This window comes from Dermacentor albipictus, chromosome 1 (assembly GCF_038994185.2).
Source record: "Dermacentor albipictus isolate Rhodes 1998 colony chromosome 1, USDA_Dalb.pri_finalv2, whole genome shotgun sequence".
NCBI classification, from domain to species: domain Eukaryota; kingdom Metazoa; phylum Arthropoda; class Arachnida; order Ixodida; family Ixodidae; genus Dermacentor; species Dermacentor albipictus.
In genome coordinates this window covers 287,583,991-287,607,476 of record NC_091821.1, presented here as the reverse complement: position 1 = coordinate 287,607,476, position 23,486 = coordinate 287,583,991, and positions in this window count along the sequence as shown.

Sequence of the window (23,486 nt, the reverse complement as noted above, 5' to 3'; positions counted from 1 at the left end):
CTTTATATCGATGCACGCTCTCGCTACAACGTTAGAAAAAGGGTTGCATCACCTTGATGTGCACAGGCAGTCTCCTGGGGCTTACGCCGGTCGCAATAAAGATTTTCTGAAATTGAGACGCGTCGCTTAACACTCGGGGCGCCTTATATCGATGCGCGCTCTCGCTACAACGTTAGAAAAAGGGTTGCATCACCTTGATGTGCACAGGCAGTCTCCTGGGGCTTACGCCGGTCGCAATAAAGATTTTCTGAAATTGAGACGCGTCGCTTAACACTCGGGGCGCCTTATATCGATGCGCGCTCTCGCTACAACGTTAGAAAAGGGTTGCATCACCTTGATGTGCACAGGCAGTCTCCTGGGGCTTACGCCGGTCGCAATAAAGATTTTCTGAAACTGAGACGCGTCGCCTAACACTCGGGGCGCTTTATATCGATGCGCGCTCTCGCTACAACGTTAGAAAAAGGGTTGCATCACCTTGATGTGCACAGGCAGTCTCCTGGGGCTTACGCCGGTCGCAATAAAGACTCTTCTGAAACTGAGACGCGTCGCTTAACACTCGGCGCGCTTTATATCGATGCGCGCTCTCGCTACAACGTTAGAAAAGGATTGCATCACCTTGATGTGCACAGGCAGTCTCCTGGGGCTTACGCCGGTCGCAATAAAGATTTTCTGAAATTGAGACGCGTCGCTTAACACTCGGGGCGCCTTATATCGATGCGCGCTCTCGCTACAACGTTAGAAAAGGGTTGCATCACCTTGATGTGCACAGGCAGTCTCCTGGGGCTTACGCCGGTCGCAATAAAGATTTTCTGAAATTGAGACGCGTCGCCTAACACTCGAGGCGCTTTATATCGATGCGCGCTCTCGCTACAACGTTAGAAAAGGGTTGCATCACCTTGATGTGCACAGGCAGTCTCCTGGGGCTTACGCCGGTCGCAATAAAGACTCTTCTGAAACTGAGACGCGTCGCTTAACACTCGGGGCGCTTTATATCGATGCGCGCTCTCGCTACAACGTTAGAAAAAGGGTTGCATCACCTTGATGTGCACAGGCAGTCTCCTGGGGCTTACGCCGGTCGCAATAAATACTCTTCTGAAACTGAGACGCGTCGCTTAACACTCGGGGCGCTTTATATCGATGCGCGCTCTCGCTACAACGTTAGAAAAGGGTTGCATCACCTTGATGTGCACAGGCAGTCTCCTGGGGCTTACGCCGGTCGCAATAAATACTCTTCTGAAACTGAGACGCGTCGCTTAACACTCGGGGCGCTTTATATCGATGCGCGCTCTCGCTACAACGTTAGAAAAGGGTTGCATCACCTTGATGTGCACAGGCAGTCTCCTGGGGCTTACGCCGGTCGCAATAAAGACTCTTCTGAAACTGAGACGCGTCGCTTAACACTCGGGGCGCCTTATATCGATGCGCGCTCTCGCTACAACGTTAGAAAAGGGTTGCATCACCTTGATGTGCACAGGCAGTCTCCTGGGGCTTACGCCGGTCGCAATAAAGATTTTCTGAAATTGAGACGCGTCGCTTAACACTCGGGGAGCCTTATATCGATGCGCGCTCTCGCTACAACGTTAGAAAAAGGGTTGCATCACCTTGATGTGCACAGGCAGTCTCCTGGGGCTTACGCCGGTCGCAATAAAGATTTTCTGAAATTGAGACGCGTCGCTTAACACTCGGGGCGCCTTATATCGATGCGCGCTCTCGCTACAACGTTAGAAAAGGGTTGCATCACCTTGATGTGCACAGGCAGTCTCCTGGGGCTTACGCCGGTCGCAATAAAGATTTTCTGAAACTGAGACGCGTCGCTTAACACTCGGGGCGCTTTATATCGATGCGCGCTCTCGCTACAACGTTAGAAAAGGATTGCATCACCTTGATGTGCACAGGCAGTCTCCTGGGGCTTACGCCGGTCGCAATAAAGATTTTCTGAAATTGAGACGCGTCGCTTAACACTCGGGGCGCCTTATATCGATGCGCGCTCTCGCTACAACGTTAGAAAAGGGTTGCATCACCTTGATGTGCACAGGCAGTCTCCTGGGGCTTACGCCGGTCGCAATAAAGATTTTCTGAAATTGAGACGCGTCGCCTAACACTCGAGGCGCTTTATATCGATGCGCGCTCTCGCTACAACGTTAGAAAAGGGTTGCATCACCTTGATGTGCACAGGCAGTCTCCTGGGGCTTACGCCGGTCGCAATAAAGACTCTTCTGAAACTGAGACGCGTCGCTTAACACTCGGGGCGCTTTATATCGATGCGCGCTCTCGCTACAACGTTAGAAAAAGGGTTGCATCACCTTGATTTGCACAGACAGTCTCCTGGGGCTTAAGCCGGTCGCAATAAAGATTTTCTGAAATTGAGACGCGTCGCTTAACACTCGGGGCGCCTTATATCGATGCGCGCTCTCGCTACAACGTTAGAAAAGGGTTGCATCACCTTGATTTGCACAGACAGTCTCCTGGGGCTTACGCCGGTCGCAATAAAGACTCTTCTGAAACTGAAACGCGTCGCTTAACACTCGAGGCGCTTTATATCGATGCGCGCTCTGGCTACAACGTTAGAAAAGGGTTGCATCACCTCGATGTGCACAGGCAGTCTCCTGGGGCTTACGCCGGTCGCAATAAATACTCTTCTGAAACTGAAACGCGTCGCTTAACACTCGGGGCGCTTTATATCGATGCGCGCTCTCGCTACAACGTTAGAAAAAGGGTTGCATCACCTTGATTTGCACAGACAGTCTCCTGGGGCTTGCCGGTCGCAATAAAGATTTTCTGAAATTGAGACGCGTCGCCTAACACTCGAGGCGCTTTATATCGATGCGCGCTCTCGCTACAACGTTAGAAAAGGGTTGCATCACCTTGATTTGCACAGACAGTCTCCTGGGGCTTACGCCGGTCGCAATAAAGACTCTTCTGAAACTGAGACGCGTCGCCTAACACTCGAGGCGCTTTATATCGATGCGCGCTCTCGCTACAACGTTAGAAAAGGGTTGCATCACCTTGATGTGCACAGGCAGTCTCCTGGGGCTTACGCCGGTCGCAATAAAGATTTTCTGAAACTGAGACGCGTCGCCTAACACTCGGGGCGCTTTATATCGATGCGCGCTCTCGCTACAACGTTAGAAAAAGGGTTGCATCACCTTGATGTGCACAGGCAGTCTCCTGGGGCTTACGCCGGTCGCAATAAAGACTCTTCTGAAACTGAGACGCGTCGCTTAACATTCGGCGCGCTTTATATCGATGCGCGCTCTCGCTACAACGTTGGAAAAGGGTTGCATCACCTTGATGTGCACAGGCAGTCTCCTGGGGCTTACGCCGGTCGCAATAAAGATTTTCTGAAATTGAGACGCGTCGCTTAACACTCGGGGCGCCTTATATCGATGCGCGCTCTCGCTACAACGTTAGAAAAGGGTTGCATCACCTTGATGTGCACAGGCAGTCTCCTGGGGCTTACGCCGGTCGCAATAAAGATTTTCTGAAATTGAGACGCGTCGCTTAACACTCGGGGCGCCTTATATCGATGCGCGCTCTCGCTACAACGTTAGAAAAGGGTTGCATCACCTTGATTTGCACAGACAGTCTCCTGGGGCTTACGCCGGTCGCAATAAAGACTCTTCTGAAACTGAAACGCGTCGCTTAACACTCGAGGCGCTTTATATCGATGCGCGCTCTCGCTACAACGTTAGAAAAAGGGTTGCATCACCTTGATGTGCGCAGGCAGTCTCCTGGGGCTTACGCCGGTCGCAATAAATACTCTTCCGAAACTGAGACGCGTCGCCTAACACTCGAGGCGCTTTATATCGATGCGCGCTCTCGCTACAACGTTAGAAAAGGGTTGCATCACCTTGATGTGCACAGGCAGTCTCCCGGGGCTTACGCCGGTCGCAATAAAGATTTTCTGAAATTGAGACGCGTCGCTTAACACTCGAGGCGCTTTATATCGATGCGCGCTCTCGCTACAACGTTAGAAAAGGTTTGCATCACCTTGATGTGCACAGGCAGTCTCCTGGGGCTTACGCCGGTCGCAATAAAGATTTTCTGAAATTGAGACGCGTCGCTTAACACTCGGGGCGCCTTATATCGATGCGCGCTCTCGCTACAACGTTAGAAAAGGGTTGCATCACGTTGATGTGCACAGGCAGTCTCCTGGGGCTTACGCCGGTCGCAATAAAGATTTTCTGAAACTGAGACGCGTCGCCTAACACTCGGGGCGCTTTATATCGATGCGCGCTCTCGCTACAACGTTAGAAAAAGGGTTGCATCACCTTGATGTGCACAGGCAGTCTCCTGGGGCTTACGCCGGTCGCAATAAAGACTCTTCTGAAACTGAAACGCGTCGCTTAACACTCGAGGCGCTTTATATCGATGCGCGCTCTCGCTACAACGTTAGAAAAAGGGTTGCATCACCTTGATGTGCACAGGCAGTCTCCTGGGGCTTACGCCGGTCGCAATAAAGACTCTTCTGAAACTGAGACGCGTCGCCTAACACTCGAGGCGCTTTATATCGATGCGCGCTCTCGCTACAACGTTAGAAAAGGGTTGCATCACCTTGATGTGCACAGGCAGTCTCCCGGGGCTTACGCCGGTCGCAATAAAGACTCTTCTGAAACTGAGACGCGTCGCTTAACACTCGGGGCGCTTTATATCGATGCGCGCTCTCGCTACAACGTTAGAAAAAGGGTTGCATCACCTTGATGTGCACAGGCAGTCTCCTGGGGCTTACGCCGGTCGCAATAAAGACTCTTCTGAAACTGAGACGCGTCGCCTAACACTCGAGGCGCTTTATATCGATGCGCGCTCTCGCTACAACGTTAGAAAAGGGTTGCATCACCTTGATGTGCACAGGCAGTCTCCCGGGGCTTACGCCGGTCGCAATAAAGATTTTCTGAAATTGAGACGCGTCGCTTAACACTCGAGGCGCTTTATATCGATGCGCGCTCTCGCTACAACGTTAGAAAAGGGTTGCATCACCTTGATGTGCACAGGCAGTCTCCTGGGGCTTACGCCGGTCGCAATAAAGATTTTCTGAAATTGAGACGCGTCGCTTAACACTCGAGGCGCTTTATATCGATGCGCGCTCTCGCTACAACGTTAGAAAAGGGTTGCATCACCTTGATGTGCACAGGCAGTCTCCTGGGGCTTACGCCGGTCGCAATAAAGACTCTTCTGAAACTGAGACGCGTCGCTTAACACTCGGCGCGCTTTATATCGATGCGCGCTCTCGCTACAACGTTAGAAAAGTGTTGCATCACCTTGATGTGCACAGGCAGTCTCCTGGGGCTTACGCCGGTCGCAATAAAGACTCTTCTGAAACTGAGACGCATCGCTTAACACTCGGGGCGCTTTATATCGATGCGCGCTCTCGCTACAACGTTAGAAAAAGGGTTGCATCACCTTGATGTGCACAGGCAGTCTCCTGGGGCTTACGCCGGTCGCAATAAAGACTCTTCTGAAACTGAGACGCGTCGCTTAACACTCGGCGCGCTTTATATCGACGCGCGCTCTCGCTACAACGTTAAAAAAGGGTTGCATCACCTTGATGTGCACAGGCAGTCTCCTGGGGCTTACGCCGGTCGCAATAAAGACTCTTCTCAAACTGAGACGCGTCGCTTAACACTCGGGGCGCTTTATATCGATGCACGCTCTCGCTACAACGTTAGAAAAAGGGTTGCATCACCTTGATGTGCACAGGCAGTCTCCTGGGGCTTACGCCGGTCGCAATAAAGATTTTCTGAAATTGAGACGCGTCGCTTAACACTCGGGGCGCCTTATATCGATGCGCGCTCTCGCTACAACGTTAGAAAAAGGGTTGCATCACCTTGATGTGCACAGGCAGTCTCCTGGGGCTTACGCCGGTCGCAATAAAGATTTTCTGAAATTGAGACGCGTCGCTTAACACTCGGGGCGCCTTATATCGATGCGCGCTCTCGCTACAACGTTAGAAAAGGGTTGCATCACCTTGATGTGCACAGGCAGTCTCCTGGGGCTTACGCCGGTCGCAATAAAGACTCTTCTGAAACTGAGACGCGTCGCTTAACACTCGGGGCGCTTTATATCGATGCGCGCTCTCGCTACAACGTTAGAAAAAGGGTTGCATCACCTTGATGTGCACAGGCAGTCTCCTGGGGCTTACGCCGGTCGCAATAAATACTCTTCTGAAACTGAGACGGGTCGCTTAACACTCGGGGCGCTTTATATCGATGCGCGCTCTCGCTACAACGTTAGAAAAAGGGTTGCATCACCTTGATGTGCACAGGCAGTCTCCTGGGGCTTAAGCCGGTCGCAACAAACACTCTTCTGAAACTGAGACGCGTCGCTTAACACTCGGGGCGCTTTATATCGATGCGCGCTCTCGCTACAACGTTAGAAAAAGGGTTGCATCACCTTGATGTGCACAGGCAGTCTTCTGGGGCTTACGACGGTCGCAATAAAGACTCTTCTGAAACTGAGACGCGTCGCCTAACACTCGAGGCGCTTTATATCGATGCGCGCTCTCGCTACAACGTTAGAAAAGGGTTGCATCACCTTGATGTGCACAGGCAGTCTCCTGGGGCTTACGCCGGTCGCAATAAATACTCTTCTGAAACTGAGACGCGTCGCTTAACACTCGGGGCGCTTTATATCGATGCGCGCTCTCGCTACAACGTTAGAAAAGGGTTGCATCACCTTGATGTGCACAGGCAGTCTCCTGGGGCTTACGCCGGTCGCAATAAAGACTCTTCTGAAACTGAGACGCGTCGCTTAACACTCGGGGCGCCTTATATCGATGCGCGCTCTCGCTACAACGTTAGAAAAGGGTTGCATCACCTTGATGTGCACAGGCAGTCTCCTGGGGCTTACGCCGGTCGCAATAAAGATTTTCTGAAATTGAGACGCGTCGCTTAACACTCGGGGCGCCTTATATCGATGCGCGCTCTCGCTACAACGTTAGAAAAAGGGTTGCATCACCTTGATGTGCACAGGCAGTCTCCTGGGGCTTACGCCGGTCGCAATAAAGATTTTCTGAAATTGAGACGCGTCGCTTAACACTCGGGGCGCCTTATATCGATGCGCGCTCTCGCTACAACGTTAGAAAAGGGTTGCATCACCTTGATGTGCACAGGCAGTCTCCTGGGGCTTACGCCGGTCGCAATAAAGATTTTCTGAAACTGAGACGCGTCGCCTAACACTCGGGGCGCTTTATATCGATGCGCGCTCTCGCTACAACGTTAGAAAAAGGGTTGCATCACCTTGATGTGCACAGGCAGTCTCCTGGGGCTTACGCCGGTCGCAATAAAGACTCTTCTGAAACTGAGACGCGTCGCTTAACACTCGGCGCGCTTTATATCGATGCGCGCTCTCGCTACAACGTTAGAAAAGGATTGCATCACCTTGATGTGCACAGGCAGTCTCCTGGGGCTTACGCCGGTCGCAATAAAGATTTTCTGAAATTGAGACGCGTCGCTTAACACTCGGGGCGCCTTATATCGATGCGCGCTCTCGCTACAACGTTAGAAAAGGGTTGCATCACCTTGATGTGCACAGGCAGTCTCCTGGGGCTTACGCCGGTCGCAATAAAGATTTTCTGAAATTGAGACGCGTCGCCTAACACTCGAGGCGCTTTATATCGATGCGCGCTCTCGCTACAACGTTAGAAAAAGGGTTGCATCACCTTGATGTGCACAGGCAGTCTCCTGGGGCTTACGCCGGTCGCAATAAATACTCTTCTGAAACTGAGACGCGTCGCTTAACACTCGGGGCGCTTTGTATCGATGCGCGCTCTCGCTACAACGTTAGAAAAAGGGTTGCATCACCTTGATGTGCACAGGCAGTCTCCTGGGGCTTAAGCCGGTCGCAACAAACACTCTTCTGAAACTGAGACGCGTCGCTTAACACTCGGGGCGCTTTATATCGATGCGCGCTCTCGCTACAACGTTAGAAAAAGGGTTGCATCACCTTGATGTGCACAGGCAGTCTTCTGGGGCTTACGACGGTCGCAATAAAGACTCTTCTGAAACTGAGACGCGTCGCCTAACACTCGAGGCGCTTTATATCGATGCGCGCTCTCGCTACAACGTTAGAAAAGGGTTGCATCACCTTGATGTGCACAGGCAGTCTCCTGGGGCTTACGCCGGTCGCAATAAATACTCTTCTGAAACTGAGACGCGTCGCTTAACACTCGGGGCGCTTTATATCGATGCGCGCTCTCGCTACAACGTTAGAAAAGGGTTGCATCACCTTGATGTGCACAGGCAGTCTCCTGGGGCTTACGCCGGTCGCAATAAAGACTCTTCTGAAACTGAGACGCGTCGCTTAACACTCGGGGCGCCTTATATCGATGCGCGCTCTCGCTACAACGTTAGAAAAGGGTTGCATCACCTTGATTTGCACAGACAGTCTCCTGGGGCTTACGCCGGTCGCAATAAAGACTCTTCTGAAACTGAAACGCGTCGCTTAACACTCGAGGCGCTTTATATCGATGCGCGCTCTCGCTACAACGTTAGAAAAGGGTTGCATCACCTTGATGTGCACAGGCAGTCTCCTGGGGCTTACGCCGGTCGCAATAAAGATTTTCTGAAATTGAGACGCGTCGCTTAACACTCGGGGCGCCTTATCGATGCGCGCTCTCGCTACAACGTTAGAAAAGGGTTGCATCACCTTGATTTGCACAGGCAGTCTCCTGGGGCTTACGCCGGTCGCAATAAAGACTCTTCTGAAACTGAGACGCGTCGCTTAACACTCGGGGCGCTTTATATCGATGCGCGCTCTCGCTACAACGTTAGAAAAGGGTTGCATCACCTTGATGTGCACAGGCAGTCTCCTGGGGCTTACGCCGGTCGCAATAAAGACTCTTCTGAAACTGAAACGCGTCGCTTAACACTCGAGGCGCTTTATATCGATGCGCGCTCTCGCTACAACGTTAGAAAAGGGTTGCATCACCTTGATGTGCACAGGCAGTCTCCTGGGGCTTACGCCGGTCGCAATAAAGATTTTCTGAAATTGAGACGCGTCGCTTAACACTCGGGGCGCCTTATATCGATGCGCGCTCTCGCTACAACGTTAGAAATGGGTTGCATCACCTTGATTTGCACAGACAGTCTCCTGGGGCTTACGCCGGTCGCAATAAAGACTCTTCTGAAACTGAAACGCGTCGCTTAACACTCGAGGCGCTTTATATCGATGCGCGCCCTCGCTACAACGTTAGAAAAAGGGTTGCATCACCTTGATGTGCGCAGGCAGTCTCCTGGGGCTTACGCCGGTCGCAATAAATACTCTTCTGAAACTGAGACGCGTCGCTTAACACTCGGGGCGCTTTATATCGATGCGCGCTCTCGCTACAACGTTAGAAAAAGGGTTGCATCACCTTGATGTGCACAGGCAGTCTCCTGGGGCTTACGCCGGTCGCAATAAAGACTCTTCTGAAACTGAGACGCGTCGCCTAACACTCGAGGCGCTTTATATCGATGCGCGCTCTCGCTGCAACGTTAGAAAAGGGTTGCATCACCTTGATGTGCACAGGCAGTCTCCTGGGGCTTACGCCGGTCGCAATAAAGATTTTCTGAAATTGAGACGCGTCGCTTAACACTCGAGGCGCTTTATATCGATGCGCGCTCTCGCTACAACGTTAGAAAAGGGTTGCATCACCTTGATGTGCACAGGCAGTCTCCTGGGGCTTACGCCGGTCGCAATAAATACTCTTCTGAAACGGAGATGCGTCGCTTAACACTCGGGGCGCTTTATATCGATGCGCGCTCTCGCTGCAACGTTAGAAAAAGTGTTGCATCACCTTGATGTGCACAGGCAGTCTCCTGGGGCTTACGCCGGTCGCAATAAATACTCTTCTGAAACTGAGACGCGTCGCTTAACACTCGGGGCGCTTTATATCGATGCGCGCTCTCGCTACAACGTTAGAAAAAGTGTTGCATCACCTTGATGTGCACAGGCAGTCTCCTGGGGCTTATAGCCGGTCGCAATAAATACTCTTCTGAAACTGAGACGCGTCGCTTAACACTCGGGGCGCTTTATATCGATGCGCGCTCTCGCTACAACGTTAGAAAAGGGTTGCATCACCTTGATGTGCACAGGCAGTCTCCTGGGGCTTACGCCGGTCGCAATAAAGACTCTTCTGAAACTGAGACGCGTCGCTTAACACTCGGGGCGCTTTATATCGATGCGCGCTCTCGCTACAACGTTAGAAAAACGGTTGCATCACCTTGATGTGCACAGGCAGTCTCCTGGGGCTTACGCCGGTCGCAATAAAGACTCTTCTGAAACTGAGACGCGTCGCTTAACACTCGGCGCGCTTTATATCGATGCGCGCTCTCGCTACAACGTTAGAAAAGGGTTGCATCACCTTGATGTGCACAGGCAGTCTCCTGGGGCTTACGCCGGTCGCAATAAAGACTCTTCTCAAACTGAGACGCGTCGCTTAACACTCGGGGCGCTTTATATCGATGCAAGCTCTCGCTACAACGTTAGAAAAAGGGTTGCATCACCTTGATGTGCACAGGCAGTCTCCTGGGGCTTACGCCGGTCGCAATAAAGATTTTCTGAAATTGAGACGCGTCGCTTAACACTCGGGGCGCCTTATATCGATGCGCGCTCTCGCTACAACGTTAGAAAAGGGTTGCATCACCTTGATGTGCACAGGCAGTCTCCTGGGGCTTACGCCGGTCGCAATAAAGATTTTCTGAAACTGAGACGCGTCGCCTAACACTCGGGGCGCTTTATATCCATGCGCGCTCTCGCTACAACGTTAGAAAAAGGGTTGCATCACCTTGATGTGCACAGGCAGTCTCCTGGGGCTTACGCCGGTCGCAATGAAAACTCTTCTGAAACTGAGACGCGTCGCTTAACACTCGGCGCGCTTTATATCGATGCGCGCTCTCGCTACAACGTTGGAAAAGGGTTGCATCACCTTGATGTGCACAGGCAGTCTCCTGGGGCTTACGCCGGTCGCAATAAAGATTTTCTGAAATTGAGACGCGTCGCTTAACACTCGAGGCGCTTTGTATCGATGCGCGCTCTCGCTACAACGTTAGAAAAGGGTTGCATCACCTTGATGTGCACAGGCAGTCTCCTGGGGCTTACGCCGGTCGCAATAAATACTCTTCTGAAACGGAGATGCGTCGCTGAACACTCGGGGCGCTTTATATCGATGCGCGCTCTCGCTACAACGTTAGAAAAAGGGTTGCATCACCTTGATGTGCACAGGCAGTCTCCTGGGGCTTATAGCCGGTCGCAATAAATACTCTTCTGAAACTGAGACGCGTCGCTTAACACTCGGGGCGCTTTATATCGATGCGCGCTCTCGCTACAACGTTAGAAAAAGGGTTGCATCACCTTGATGTGCACAGGCAGTCTCCTGGGGCTTACGCCGGTCGCAATAAATACTCTTCTGAAACTGAGACGCGTCGCTTAACACTCGGGGCGCTTTATATCGATGCGCGCTCTCGCTACAACGTTAGAAAAAGGGTTGCATCACCTTGATGTGCACAGGCAGTCTCCTGGGGCTTAAGCCGGTCGCAACAAACACTCTTCTGAAACTGAGACGCGTCGCTTAACACTCGGGGCGCTTTATTTCGATGCGCGCTCTCGCTACAACGTTAGAAAAAGGGTTGCATCACCTTGATGTGCACAGGCAGTCTTCTGGGGCTTACGACGGTCGCAATAAAGACTCTTCTGAAACTGAGACGCGTCGCCTAACACTCGAGGCGCTTTATATCGATGCGCGCTCTCGCTACAACGTTAGAAAAGGGTTGCATCACCTTGATGTGCACAGGCAGTCTCCTGGGGCTTACGCCGGTCGCAATAAATACTCTTCTGAAACTGAGACGCGTCGCTTAACACTCGGGGCGCTTTATATCGATGCGCGCTCTCGCTACAACGTTAGAAAAGGGTTGCATCACCTTGATGTGCACAGGCAGTCTCCTGGGGCTTACGCCGGTCGCAATAAAGACTCTTCTGAAACTGAGACGCGTCGCTTAACACTCGGGGCGCCTTATATCGATGCGCGCTCTCGCTACAACGTTAGAAAAGGGTTGCATCACCTTGATTTGCACAGACAGTCTCCTGGGGCTTACGCCGGTCGCAATAAAGACTCTTCTGAAACTGAAACGCGTCGCTTTACACTCGAGGCGCTTTATATCGATGCGCGCTCTCGCTACAACGTTAGAAAAGGGTTGCATCACCTTGATTTGCACAGGCAGTCTCCTGGGGCTTACGCCGGTCGCAATAAAGACTCTTCTGAAACTGAGACGCGTCGCTTAACACTCGGGGCGCTTTATATCGATGCGCGCTCTCGCTACAACGTTAGAAAAGGGTTGCATCACCTTGATGTGCACAGGCAGTCTCCTGGGGCTTACGCCGGTCGCAATAAAGACTCTTCTGAAACTGAAACGCGTCGCTTAACACTCGAGGCGCTTTATATCGATGCGCGCTCTCGCTACAACGTTAGAAAAGGGTTGCATCACCTTGATGTGCACAGGCAGTCTCCTGGGGCTTACGCCGGTCGCAATAAAGATTTTCTGAAATTGAGACGCGTCGCTTAACACTCGGGGCGCCTTATATCGATGCGCGCTCTCGCTACAACGTTAGAAATGGGTTGCATCACCTTGATGTGCACAGGCAGTCTCCTGGGGCTTACGCCGGTCGCAATAAAGATTTTCTGAAACTGAGACGCGTCGCCTAACACTCGGGGCGCTTTATATCGATGCGCGCTCTCGCTACAACGTTAGAAAAAGGGTTGCATCACCTTGATGTGCACAGGCAGTCTCCTGGGGCTTACGCCGGTCGCAATAAAGACTCTTCTGAAACTGAGACGCGTCGCTTAACACTCGGCGCGCTTTATATCGATGCGCGCTCTCGCTACAACGTTAGAAAAGGATTGCATCACCTTGATGTGCACAGGCAGTCTCCTGGGGCTTACGCCGGTCGCAATAAAGATTTTCTGAAATTGAGACGCGTCGCTTAACACTCGGGGCGCCTTATATCGATGCGCGCTCTCGCTACAACGTTAGAAAAGGGTTGCATCACCTTGATGTGCACAGGCAGTCTCCTGGGGCTTACGCCGGTCGCAATAAAGATTTTCTGAAATTGAGACGCGTCGCCTAACACTCGAGGCGCTTTATATCGATGCGCGCTCTCGCTACAACGTTAGAAAAAGGGTTGCATCACCTTGATGTGCACAGGCAGTCTCCTGGGGCTTACGCCGGTCGCAATAAATACTCTTCTGAAACTGAGACGCGTCGCTTAACACTCGGGGCGCTTTGTATCGATGCGCGCTCTCGCTACAACGTTAGAAAAAGGGTTGCATCACCTTGATGTGCACAGGCAGTCTCCTGGGGCTTAAGCCGGTCGCAACAAACACTCTTCTGAAACTGAGACGCGTCGCTTAACACTCGGGGCGCTTTATATCGATGCGCGCTCTCGCTACAACGTTAGAAAAAGGGTTGCATCACCTTGATGTGCACAGGCAGTCTTCTGGGGCTTACGACGGTCGCAATAAAGACTCTTCTGAAACTGAGACGCGTCGCCTAACACTCGAGGCGCTTTATATCGATGCGCGCTCTCGCTACAACGTTAGAAAAGGGTTGCATCACCTTGATGTGCACAGGCAGTCTCCTGGGGCTTACGCCGGTCGCAATAAATACTCTTCTGAAACTGAGACGCGTCGCTTAACACTCGGGGCGCTTTATATCGATGCGCGCTCTCGCTACAACGTTAGAAAAGGGTTGCATCACCTTGATGTGCACAGGCAGTCTCCTGGGGCTTACGCCGGTCGCAATAAAGACTCTTCTGAAACTGAGACGCGTCGCTTAACACTCGGGGCGCCTTATATCGATGCGCGCTCTCGCTACAACGTTAGAAAAGGGTTGCATCACCTTGATTTGCACAGACAGTCTCCTGGGGCTTACGCCGGTCGCAATAAAGACTCTTCTGAAACTGAAACGCGTCGCTTAACACTCGAGGCGCTTTATATCGATGCGCGCTCTCGCTACAACGTTAGAAAAGGGTTGCATCACCTTGATGTGCACAGGCAGTCTCCTGGGGCTTACGCCGGTCGCAATAAAGATTTTCTGAAATTGAGACGCGTCGCTTAACACTCGGGGCGCCTTATCGATGCGCGCTCTCGCTACAACGTTAGAAAAGGGTTGCATCACCTTGATTTGCACAGGCAGTCTCCTGGGGCTTACGCCGGTCGCAATAAAGACTCTTCTGAAACTGAGACGCGTCGCTTAACACTCGGGGCGCTTTATATCGATGCGCGCTCTCGCTACAACGTTAGAAAAGGGTTGCATCACCTTGATGTGCACAGGCAGTCTCCTGGGGCTTACGCCGGTCGCAATAAAGACTCTTCTGAAACTGAAACGCGTCGCTTAACACTCGAGGCGCTTTATATCGATGCGCGCTCTCGCTACAACGTTAGAAAAGGGTTGCATCACCTTGATGTGCACAGGCAGTCTCCTGGGGCTTACGCCGGTCGCAATAAAGATTTTCTGAAATTGAGACGCGTCGCTTAACACTCGGGGCGCCTTATATCGATGCGCGCTCTCGCTACAACGTTAGAAATGGGTTGCATCACCTTGATTTGCACAGACAGTCTCCTGGGGCTTACGCCGGTCGCAATAAAGACTCTTCTGAAACTGAAACGCGTCGCTTAACACTCGAGGCGCTTTATATCGATGCGCGCCCTCGCTACAACGTTAGAAAAAGGGTTGCATCACCTTGATGTGCGCAGGCAGTCTCCTGGGGCTTACGCCGGTCGCAATAAATACTCTTCTGAAACTGAGACGCGTCGCTTAACACTCGGGGCGCTTTATATCGATGCGCGCTCTCGCTACAACGTTAGAAAAAGGGTTGCATCACCTTGATGTGCACAGGCAGTCTCCTGGGGCTTACGCCGGTCGCAATAAAGACTCTTCTGAAACTGAGACGCGTCGCCTAACACTCGAGGCGCTTTATATCGATGCGCGCTCTCGCTGCAACGTTAGAAAAGGGTTGCATCACCTTGATGTGCACAGGCAGTCTCCTGGGGCTTACGCCGGTCGCAATAAAGATTTTCTGAAATTGAGACGCGTCGCTTAACACTCGAGGCGCTTTATATCGATGCGCGCTCTCGCTACAACGTTAGAAAAGGGTTGCATCACCTTGATGTGCACAGGCAGTCTCCTGGGGCTTACGCCGGTCGCAATAAATACTCTTCTGAAACGGAGATGCGTCGCTTAACACTCGGGGCGCTTTATATCGATGCGCGCTCTCGCTGCAACGTTAGAAAAAGTGTTGCATCACCTTGATGTGCACAGGCAGTCTCCTGGGGCTTACGCCGGTCGCAATAAATACTCTTCTGAAACTGAGACGCGTCGCTTAACACTCGGGGCGCTTTATATCGATGCGCGCTCTCGCTACAACGTTAGAAAAAGTGTTGCATCACCTTGATGTGCACAGGCAGTCTCCTGGGGCTTATAGCCGGTCGCAATAAATACTCTTCTGAAACTGAGACGCGTCGCTTAACACTCGGGGCGCTTTATATCGATGCGCGCTCTCGCTACAACGTTAGAAAAGGGTTGCATCACCTTGATGTGCACAGGCAGTCTCCTGGGGCTTACGCCGGTCGCAATAAAGACTCTTCTGAAACTGAGACGCGTCGCTTAACACTCGGGGCGCTTTATATCGATGCGCGCTCTCGCTACAACGTTAGAAAAACGGTTGCATCACCTTGATGTGCACAGGCAGTCTCCTGGGGCTTACGCCGGTCGCAATAAAGACTCTTCTGAAACTGAGACGCGTCGCTTAACACTCGGCGCGCTTTATATCGATGCGCGCTCTCGCTACAACGTTAGAAAAGGGTTGCATCACCTTGATGTGCACAGGCAGTCTCCTGGGGCTTACGCCGGTCGCAATAAAGACTCTTCTCAAACTGAGACGCGTCGCTTAACACTCGGGGCGCTTTATATCGATGCAAGCTCTCGCTACAACGTTAGAAAAAGGGTTGCATCACCTTGATGTGCACAGGCAGTCTCCTGGGGCTTACGCCGGTCGCAATAAAGATTTTCTGAAATTGAGACGCGTCGCTTAACACTCGGGGCGCCTTATATCGATGCGCGCTCTCGCTACAACGTTAGAAAAGGGTTGCATCACCTTGATGTGCACAGGCAGTCTCCTGGGGCTTACGCCGGTCGCAATAAAGATTTTCTGAAACTGAGACGCGTCGCCTAACACTCGGGGCGCTTTATATCCATGCGCGCTCTCGCTACAACGTTAGAAAAAGGGTTGCATCACCTTGATGTGCACAGGCAGTCTCCTGGGGCTTACGCCGGTCGCAATGAAAACTCTTCTGAAACTGAGACGCGTCGCTTAACACTCGGCGCGCTTTATATCGATGCGCGCTCTCGCTACAACGTTGGAAAAGGGTTGCATCACCTTGATGTGCACAGGCAGTCTCCTGGGGCTTACGCCGGTCGCAATAAAGATTTTCTGAAATTGAGACGCGTCGCTTAACACTCGAGGCGCTTTGTATCGATGCGCGCTCTCGCTACAACGTTAGAAAAGGGTTGCATCACCTTGATGTGCACAGGCAGTCTCCTGGGGCTTACGCCGGTCGCAATAAATACTCTTCTGAAACGGAGATGCGTCGCTGAACACTCGGGGCGCTTTATATCGATGCGCGCTCTCGCTACAACGTTAGAAAAAGGGTTGCATCACCTTGATGTGCACAGGCAGTCTCCTGGGGCTTATAGCCGGTCGCAATAAATACTCTTCTGAAACTGAGACGCGTCGCTTAACACTCGGGGCGCTTTATATCGATGCGCGCTCTCGCTACAACGTTAGAAAAAGGGTTGCATCACCTTGATGTGCACAGGCAGTCTCCTGGGGCTTACGCCGGTCGCAATAAATACTCTTCTGAAACTGAGACGCGTCGCTTAACACTCGGGGCGCTTTATATCGATGCGCGCTCTCGCTACAACGTTAGAAAAAGGGTTGCATCACCTTGATGTGCACAGGCAGTCTCCTGGGGCTTAAGCCGGTCGCAACAAACACTCTTCTGAAACTGAGACGCGTCGCTTAACACTCGGGGCGCTTTATATCGATGCGCGCTCTCGCTACAACGTTAGAAAAAGGGTTGCATCACCTTGATGTGCACAGGCAGTCTTCTGGGGCTTACGACGGTCGCAATAAAGACTCTTCTGAAACTGAGACGCGTCGCCTAACACTCGAGGCGCTTTATATCGATGCGCGCTCTCGCTACAACGTTAGAAAAGGGTTGCATCACCTTGATGTGCACAGGCAGTCTCCTGGGGCTTACGCCGGTCGCAATAAATACTCTTCTGAAACTGAGACGCGTCGCTTAACACTCGGGGCGCTTTATATCGATGCGCGCTCTCGCTACAACGTTAGAAAAGGGTTGCATCACCTTGATGTGCACAGGCAGTCTCCTGGGGCTTACGCCGGTCGCAATAAAGACTCTTCTGAAACTGAGACGCGTCGCTTAACACTCGGGGCGCCTTATATCGATGCGCGCTCTCGCTACAACGTTAGAAAAGGGTTGCATCACCTTGATTTGCACAGACAGTCTCCTGGGGCTTACGCCGGTCGCAATAAAGACTCTTCTGAAACTGAAACGCGTCGCTTTACACTCGAGGCGCTTTATATCGATGCGCGCTCTCGCTACAACGTTAGAAAAGGGTTGCATCACCTTGATGTGCACAGGCAGTCTCCTGGGGCTTACGCCGGTCGCAATAAAGATTTTCTGAAATTGAGACGCGTCGCTTAACACTCGGGGCGCCTTATCGATGCGCGCTCTCGCTACAACGTTAGAAAAGGGTTGCATCACCTTGATTTGCACAGGCAGTCTCCTGGGGCTTACGCCGGTCGCAATAAAGACTCTTCTGAAACTGAGACGCGTCGCTTAACACTCGGGGCGCCTTATATCGATGCGCGCTCTCGCTACAACGTTAGAAAAGGGTTGCATCACCTTGATGTGCACAGGCAGTCTCCTGGGGCTTACGCCGGTCGCAATAAAGACTCTTCTGAAACTGAGACGCGTCGCTTAACACTCGGGGCGCCTTATATCGATGCGCGCTCTCGCTACAACGTTAGAAAAGGGTTGCATCACCTTGATTTGCACAGACAGTCTCCTGGGGCTTACGCCGGTCGCAATAAAGACTCTTCTGAAACTGAAACGCGTCGCTTTCCACTCGAGGCGCTTTATATCGATGCGCGCTCTCGCTACAACGTTAGAAAAGGGTTGCATCACCTTGATGTGCACAGGCAGTCTCCTGGGGCTTACGCCGGTCGCAATAAAGATTTTCTGAAATTGAGACGCGTCGCTTAACACTCGGGGCGCCTTATCGATGCGCGCTCTCGCTACAACGTTAGAAAAAGGGTTGCATCACCTTGATGTGCACAGGCAGTCTCCTGGGGCTTAAGCCGGTCGCAACAAACACTCTTCTGAAACTGAGACGCGTCGCTTAACACTCGGGGCGCTTTATATCGATGCGCGCTCTCGCTACAACGTTAGAAAAAGGGTTGCATCACCTTGATGTGCACAGCCAGTCTTCTGGGGCTTACGACGGTCGCAATAAAGACTCTTCTGAAACTGAGACGCGTCGCCTAACACTCGAGGCGCTTTATATCGATGCGCGCTCTCGCTACAACGTTAGAAAAGGGTTGCATCACCTTGATGTGCACAGGCAGTCTCCTGGGGCTTACGCCGGTCGCAATAAATACTCTTCTGAAACTGAGACGCGTCGCTTAACACTCGGGGCGCTTTATATCGATGCGCGCTCTCGCTACAACGTTAGAAAAGGGTTGCATCACCTTGATGTGCACAGGCAGTCTCCTGGGGCTTACGCCGGTCGCAATAAAGACTCTTCTGAAACTGAGACGCGTCGCTTAACACTCGGGGCGCCTTATATCGATGCGCGCTCTCGCTACAACGTTAGAAAAGGGTTGCATCACCTTGATGTGCACAGGCAGTCTCCTGGGGCTTACGCCGGTCGCAATAAAGATTTTCTGAAATTGAGACGCGTCGCTTAACACTCGGGGCGCCTTATATCGATGCGCGCTCTCGCTACAACGTTAGAAAAAGGGTTGCATCACCTTGATGTGCACAGGCAGTCTCCTGGGGCTTACGCCGGTCGCAATAAAGATTTTCTGAAATTGAGACGCGTCGCTTAACACTCGGGGCGCCTTATATCGATGCGCGCTCTCGCTACAACGTTAGAAAAGGGTTGCATCACCTTGATGTGCACAGGCAGTCTCCTGGGGCTTACGCCGGTCGCAATAAAGATTTTCTGAAACTGAGACGCGTCGCCTAACACTCGGGGCGCTTTATATCGATGCGCGCTCTCGCTACAACGTTAGAAAAAGGGTTGCATCACCTTGATGTGCACAGGCAGTCTCCTGGGGCTTACGCCGGTCGCAATAAAGACTCTTCTGAAACTGAGACGCGTCGCTTAACACTCGGCGCGCTTTATATCGATGCGCGCTCTCGCTACAACGTTAGAAAAGGATTGCATCACCTTGATGTGCACAGGCAGTCTCCTGGGGCTTACGCCGGTCGCAATAAAGATTTTCTGAAATTGAGACGCGTCGCTTAACACTCGGGGCGCCTTATATCGATGCGCGCTCTCGCTACAACGTTAGAAAAGGGTTGCATCACCTTGATGTGCACAGGCAGTCTCCTGGGGCTTACGCCGGTCGCAATAAAGATTTTCTGAAATTGAGACGCGTCGCCTAACACTCGAGGCGCTTTATATCGATGCGCGCTCTCGCTACAACGTTAGAAAAAGGGTTGCATCACCTTGATGTGCACAGGCAGTCTCCTGGGGCTTACGCCGGTCGCAATAAATACTCTTCTGAAACTGAGACGCGTCGCTTAACACTCGGGGCGCTTTGTATCGATGCGCGCTCTCGCTACAACGTTAGAAAAAGGGTTGCATCACCTTGATGTGCACAGGCAGTCTCCTGGGGCTTAAGCCGGTCGCAACAAACACTCTTCTGAAACTGAGACGCGTCGCTTAACACTCGGGGCGCTTTATATCGATGCGCGCTCTCGCTACAACGTTAGAAAAAGGGTTGCATCACCTTGATGTGCACAGGCAGTCTTCTGGGGCTTACGACGGTCGCAATAAAGACTCTTCTGAAACTGAGACGCGTCGCCTAACACTCGAGGCGCTTTATATCGATGCGCGCTCTCGCTACAACGTTAGAAAAGGGTTGCATCACCTTGATGTGCACAGGCAGTCTCCTGGGGCTTACGCCGGTCGCAATAAATACTCTTCTGAAACTGAGACGCGTCGCTTAACACTCGGGGCGCTTTATATCGATGCGCGCTCTCGCTACAACGTTAGAAAAGGGTTGCATCACCTTGATGTGCACAGGCAGTCTCCTGGGGCTTACGCCGGTCGCAATAAAGACTCTTCTGAAACTGAGACGCGTCGCTTAACACTCGGGGCGCCTTATATCGATGCGCGCTCTCGCTACAACGTTAGAAAAGGGTTGCATCACCTTGATTTGCACAGACAGTCTCCTGGGGCTTACGCCGGTCGCAATAAAGACTCTTCTGAAACTGAAACGCGTCGCTTAACACTCGAGGCGCTTTATATCGATGCGCGCTCTCGCTACAACGTTAGAAAAGGGTTGCATCACCTTGATGTGCACAGGCAGTCTCCTGGGGCTTACGCCGGTCGCAATAAAGATTTTCTGAAATTGAGACGCGTCGCTTAACACTCGGGGCGCCTTATCGATGCGCGCTCTCGCTACAACGTTAGAAAAGGGTTGCATCACCTTGATTTGCACAGGCAGTCTCCTGGGGCTTACGCCGGTCGCAATAAAGACTCTTCTGAAACTGAGACGCGTCGCTTAACACTCGGGGCGCTTTATATCGATGCGCGCTCTCGCTACAACGTTAGAAAAGGGTTGCATCACCTTGATGTGCACAGGCAGTCTCCTGGGGCTTACGCCGGTCGCAATAAAGACTCTTCTGAAACTGAAACGCGTCGCTTAACACTCGAGGCGCTTTATATCGATGCGCGCTCTCGCTACAACGTTAGAAAAGGGTTGCATCACCTTGATGTGCACAGGCAGTCTCCTGGGGCTTACGCCGGTCGCAATAAAGATTTTCTGAAATTGAGACGCGTCGCTTAACACTCGGGGCGCCTTATATCGATGCGCGCTCTCGCTACAACGTTAGAAATGGGTTGCATCACCTTGATTTGCACAGACAGTCTCCTGGGGCTTACGCCGGTCGCAATAAAGACTCTTCTGAAACTGAAACGCGTCGCTTAACACTCGAGGCGCTTTATATCGATGCGCGCCCTCGCTACAACGTTAGAAAAAGGGTTGCATCACCTTGATGTGCGCAGGCAGTCTCCTGGGGCTTACGCCGGTCGCAATAAATACTCTTCTGAAACTGAGACGCGTCGCTTAACACTCGGGGCGCTTTATATCGATGCGCGCTCTCGCTACAACGTTAGAAAAAGGGTTGCATCACCTTGATGTGCACAGGCAGTCTCCTGGGGCTTACGCCGGTCGCAATAAAGACTCTTCTGAAACTGAGACGCGTCGCCTAACACTCGAGGCGCTTTATATCGATGCGCGCTCTCGCTGCAACGTTAGAAAAGGGTTGCATCACCTTGATGTGCACAGGCAGTCTCCTGGGGCTTACGCCGGTCGCAATAAAGATTTTCTGAAATTGAGACGCGTCGCTTAACACTCGAGGCGCTTTATATCGATGCGCGCTCTCGCTACAACGTTAGAAAAGGGTTGCATCACCTTGATGTGCACAGGCAGTCTCCTGGGGCTTACGCCGGTCGCAATAAATACTCTTCTGAAACGGAGATGCGTCGCTTAACACTCGGGGCGCTTTATATCGATGCGCGCTCTCGCTGCAACGTTAGAAAAAGTGTTGCATCACCTTGATGTGCACAGGCAGTCTCCTGGGGCTTACGCCGGTCGCAATAAATACTCTTCTGAAACTGAGACGCGTCGCTTAACACTCGGGGCGCTTTATATCGATGCGCGCTCTCGCTACAACGTTAGAAAAAGTGTTGCATCACCTTGATGTGCACAGGCAGTCTCCTGGGGCTTATAGCCGGTCGCAATAAATACTCTTCTGAAACTGAGACGCGTCGCTTAACACTCGGGGCGCTTTATATCGATGCGCGCTCTCGCTACAACGTTAGAAAAGGGTTGCATCACCTTGATGTGCACAGGCAGTCTCCTGGGGCTTACGCCGGTCGCAATAAAGACTCTTCTGAAACTGAGACGCGTCGCTTAACACTCGGGGCGCTTTATATCGATGCGCGCTCTCGCTACAACGTTAGAAAAACGGTTGCATCACCTTGATGTGCACAGGCAGTCTCCTGGGGCTTACGCCGGTCGCAATAAAGACTCTTCTGAAACTGAGACGCGTCGCTTAACACTCGGCGCGCTTTATATCGATGCGCGCTCTCGCTACAACGTTAGAAAAGGGTTGCATCACCTTGATGTGCACAGGCAGTCTCCTGGGGCTTACGCCGGTCGCAATAAAGACTCTTCTCAAACTGAGACGCGTCGCTTAACACTCGGGGCGCTTTATATCGATGCAAGCTCTCGCTACAACGTTAGAAAAAGGGTTGCATCACCTTGATGTGCACAGGCAGTCTCCTGGGGCTTACGCCGGTCGCAATAAAGATTTTCTGAAATTGAGACGCGTCGCTTAACACTCGGGGCGCCTTATATCGATGCGCGCTCTCGCTACAACGTTAGAAAAGGGTTGCATCACCTTGATGTGCACAGGCAGTCTCCTGGGGCTTACGCCGGTCGCAATAAAGATTTTCTGAAACTGAGACGCGTCGCCTAACACTCGGGGCGCTTTATATCCATGCGCGCTCTCGCTACAACGTTAGAAAAAGGGTTGCATCACCTTGATGTGCACAGGCAGTCTCCTGGGGCTTACGCCGGTCGCAATGAAAACTCTTCTGAAACTGAGACGCGTCGCTTAACACTCGGCGCGCTTTATATCGATGCGCGCTCTCGCTACAACGTTGGAAAAGGGTTGCATCACCTTGATGTGCACAGGCAGTCTCCTGGGGCTTACGCCGGTCGCAATAAAGATTTTCTGAAATTGAGACGCGTCGCTTAACACTCGAGGCGCTTTGTATCGATGCGCGCTCTCGCTACAACGTTAGAAAAGGGTTGCATCACCTTGATGTGCACAGGCAGTCTCCTGGGGCTTACGCCGGTCGCAATAAATACTCTTCTGAAACGGAGATGCGTCGCTGAACACTCGGGGCGCTTTATATCGATGCGCGCTCTCGCTACAACGTTAGAAAAAGGGTTGCATCACCTTGATGTGCACAGGCAGTCTCCTGGGGCTTATAGCCGGTCGCAATAAATACTCTTCTGAAACTGAGACGCGTCGCTTAACACTCGGGGCGCTTTATATCGATGCGCGCTCTCGCTACAACGTTAGAAAAAGGGTTGCATCACCTTGATGTGCACAGGCAGTCTCCTGG